The sequence below is a fragment of the Phalangium opilio genome, unplaced genomic scaffold, assembly GCF_054372755.1.
Source record: "Phalangium opilio isolate 3A_F unplaced genomic scaffold, DU_Popi_V2 ptg000053l_1, whole genome shotgun sequence".
NCBI lineage: Eukaryota > Metazoa > Arthropoda > Arachnida > Opiliones > Phalangiidae > Phalangium > Phalangium opilio.
Window position 1 is genome coordinate 2,039,254 of NW_028324172.1, and position 4,374 is coordinate 2,043,627.

General features: G+C 33.4%; 1 long non-coding RNA gene across 1 annotated transcript; it reads left to right on the forward strand.

Moving 5' to 3' along the window:
* The first annotated feature begins 3,137 nt into the window (after nt 1–3,137).
* On the forward strand, nt 3,138–3,950 carry LOC149672374 (uncharacterized). Its single transcript, XR_016367132.1, has 3 exons — nt 3,138–3,298; nt 3,529–3,605; nt 3,708–3,950. It is a non-coding gene; the product is annotated as an uncharacterized LOC149672374 (long non-coding RNA).
* The last annotated feature ends 424 nt before the right edge of the window (nt 3,951–4,374 follow it).

A 4,374-nucleotide genomic window follows, 5' to 3' on the forward strand; every position in this document is an offset into this window, starting at 1 on the left:
CAAAAGGTTATCATATAATTGTAAAAAGTTTTCATATAATGCTAAAAGGTTTTCATATAATTCAGAAAGGTTTTTGTATAATTCTGAAAGGTTTTCATATAACTTTAAAACGCTTCCATATAATTTTAAAAGGTTTTCGTACCATTCTAAAAGCTTTTATACAATTCTAAAAGGTTTTCATACAATTCTAAAAGGTTTTCATACAATTCTAAAAGGTTTTCATACAATTATAAAAGGCTTTCATACCATTCTAAAAGGTTTTCATACAATTCAAAAAGTTTCCATATCATTTTAAAACGCTTTCATATAATTTTAAAACGCTTTCATAAAATTTTAAAAAGTTTTCATATATTTCTTAAAGGTTTTTCATATAATTCTGAAACGTTTTCATATAATTCCGAAAATATTTCATATAATTAAGAAAAGATTTCATATAATTCCAAAACGTTTTCATATAACTCCAAAAAGTTTTCATATAATTCCAAAAAGTTTTCATATAACTCCAAAAAGTTTTCATATAATTCCAAAAAGTTTTCATATAATTCCAAAAAAGTTTTCATATAATTCCAAAAAAGTTTTCATATAATTCCAAAAAAGTTTTCATATAATTCAAAAAGGTTTTCATATAATTCAAAAAGGTTTTCATATAATTCAAAAAGGTTTTCATATAATTGCAAAACGTTTTCATATAATTCTAAATGGGTTTCTTACAATTCTAAATAATTCGTATTCTGAGAGAGCGGTAGCTCTCTTAGATAAGACTTCATACTGCCATTAATGTATTAGGGTTTTTTTTTGATTGGATGTAACTTTTTTTCGTATTATATTTACTGTTTTGAAAACATTCCTCTGAACTAAAATTTGGACCCTTAATATGTGGTTAAAATTTCAAAATGATCCACCCATTAGTTTATTTTATAAAAAATGAAGTTGCATAGGGTAGTTTTCCTTTGCATAAAATTAGTCAGTGTTTTTGGTGAAAACGTTCAAATTTTCCCATAGATATAACATAACTCGAAGGCGTAGCTTGATGGGGGGCTGAAATCCAAATCACCATAAAGAGTAAGCCAAACTTGTTTGGTATTTCGCATTTCGCGCTGTAACTTCAATCGGTTTACACTTGATAGATCTGTGGTATGAATTGTTATAGGCACTAACTAGATCTTGAATCACGTCTACGTATTTTAGCGTATTTTTATAGGTAAAGTATCTGTATAACCTCGATCGAAGCGTTCTAATAAATCTTTCTATTAGGGCTGACTTAACCTCGGAATTTGTCGTAAAAAAATTAATTTTCCGTGATTTTAACTCATCTTGAACAAATTGTGATAAAAATTCTGAGCCTTTGTCAGTTTGAATAACATTAGGGATATGGCTTCTTCCATTATCCAAAACCTTCTTGAGGGCAGAGGCAACCGTCACACCCCGCTTATCTTTAACAGGTTCCACGAAAGCCATTCTACTGAAAACGTCGATACAACAAAGGAGATAACGATTTTTATTATTATACCTCGCTATCTTCTGTAGGTCACAAAGATCCATTTGAAATTGTTGATTTGAGGTGGAATTCATAAACGTCGAACGCAACGAAATTTGCGCCCGACGGAAATATTTGCGCACAACTCAAATTCATAAAATAAAATTTGCGATCATTGCAAATTCATAAAAGAAACGCAAATCGACCTAGTTAAAATTTCCGTCACTACGCGACGCTCCAATAAAATTAAAGAACGCATTTGGCGGGAAATGTAAAAAAGAAATAAACTTTTAAGCCTAATTCTCAAACTTTCTCGGTGTTAAGAAAATGTCGTCGTTGGACGAGGATGGAAATTTGTCATTTAGAACAAAGAAAGAGTTAGCAAGAGGGGAATTGAAGCCAAATGGAAAATATAAATCTAATTTGGATTTAAATGAAGCCTGGGAAAAGGTTGCTGAAAAAATAAATTCCGAAGGATGTAACGTTAGACGAACAGGGCGGAATGTAAGAAAGAAATAGAATGATTTGAAAACTAGGTGCATAAAGAGAGCCCAAGAGGTCAGAAAAGAAAACATAAAAACGGGTGGCGGTAAATCGAATGTAAAGCCCTTATCACAGCTGGAAAACAAAGTTTTAGATCTTATGGGTAAAGATTCCATCTATGGTATCAAAGGTGTGGATTCGTTTTCATTTAGCGGAACTACCTCCCGTGTGAAATTTTTAGTATACTTTGCTCCAAAATGGAGTAATATGTTTTTAATTTTCAGCCTCGCAATAAATCTCCCCAACCGTCAGTATCTTGGGCTCACTCTTCCACACAATAAATGTCAACTAGTAAAGAGGGATACAACCAACTTCATAACAAGTCCCGAAACAAGGAAAGGCACTGTGAAAAAGTGCTTGCAAGCCCTTCAAGAAAGCGTTGCCCACAAATGCACAGGAAAATATCAAATAGTCGCTCACCCACCACTATGTCCAGCAAGAGCAGCTGTGCCAACACCCGGCCTCACTCTACTGAGAGAATAAACGAAAATGAAAACCTTCCATACTCTCCAGAAAGAGGTTTCTCGAACGAGCAAGAAGTCCCAGACGCATTTGAATCCTTAATTCAGAGACCAAAAAATTTGACAGATTTTCAAAGTCTAACTGCATCCGTAAGCGAGGCCTCAGATGTTCAGAGTGAGACTTCCAATGTTTCAAAGTCGAAGATAATATCGTTTTTCTAGGCTGTTCCTGGAATGGCAGAGGACATTCATTCCGTTAAAAGCCACATTGAGGCATTAAATGAAGAGTGGGAAAAATCGAAACCGGACCAAAATATTTTGGAAGAGAAGATGTACAGAACAGCTTGTTATCGGCAAGAATTTGCTTTGAAGCACGAATCCGAAGAATTAATTAGAGTTCCCTCTTTTAAGCCAGAAAAACGAGGTATTTCGAGAACCAATAGCGAATGAAACTTTTAAAGAAATATATGTTCTCCCATCGCCTTCGTTGGTCTATGGCATTTTAAGTGCACTGTCTTTGTTAGCCCCTCCTGGTCAGAACAAAAAAGTGCCCTGAAATAGCTTAAAAAGACTTGATTCTCTTCTATATGAACCTTAATTTGCTCTTAAAATTATAAGTAACAAGCCTATTTTTCTAGCTTGTGAGGACTGGCTTCACAATATTAGACCATCGGCGGAAAAGCTGATGGTTCACCACTTCAAACCCTTGGCCCATAAAATTATACAAATATCTCAAAGGAGCAAGGAAAAAATGCAAAAATATTACTCAAGGTATTGGAAGAGAGTAGAGGTGTTTTGGCGGCTGATGTATTTGAAGGTAACCTTTTCGTAATTTATGCACGATTTAACTTGGAGGGTGCTCTACATATTCTTTCTTCAAAATTAGTCTTGGCTTTACACCGCATATTATTGAATACACTCTTTTTAAGTGTCTATACGATAATACTCCTATTTAGTTTGAGAGATACCAACGATAACTGTTTCTTTAAAATGGTTGAACGGAACATATAAATAATAGAACTACCATACTAATAATATTTGTTTCAGAGCGAGAGCTTGATGCAGCTTTGCTGCTTCTTCCCTGCATATTTAACGAAAGTTTAGTATCATGGATTGCATTTAATGTTAGTAAATGTTAATAATTTTTCAGTGCAGATGTTACACAAATTATGAAATTTGAACTATTGATTTATTTTGAATAATTTATTAAATTTAATTTTTTTCAGGAAGCAGTTGTAAATACTCCGACCATTGTATTTTCTGAAGAGCAAGCAGAGGCCATTTTTATTTCAACATATGAAGTGAGTCAATGGAATCACATTTGAAGTGGGAAGTTTAAAAATGGCAGTCACGTCATTATTTAGCGCCTATTACGCAACGCAATTGCTATTCCCTAAATCTTTAAAAAAACAATGGAATACCTAGAAAAAATTGAATTTCGCATTGAAAACCAGGAAGTGACTGCTCCAGTTTTGAACGTGTACAAAAAGTTGAAAGGGTAATTATGATCGTAATAAATGAAATTTGTTAAGAAAATTACTCTTGCGCCTATACTATCCTATTATTTGCTATTAGAAAAAACTCGTTTGAATGCCAAGGCAATCCTATTTAAATCCCGAAACACTATCATTTGAATGCTAATCCGATCATATTTAAACCAATAAGAACTCTCGTTTGAATGTTAATACAAGCCTACTTTAAAACAGAACCAGTCACGTATGAACGCCAAAATGGTTTTCGTTTGGCCTAGAACAGCAAAAACGCTCTCGTTTGAATGTTAATCCAATCTTATTATAACGCAAAAACGATTTAGTTTCAACGCCGAAATTGTTCTCGTTTGAACGCTAAAAACGCTCTCATTTGAATGTTAATTCAATCCCGTTATAACGCAAA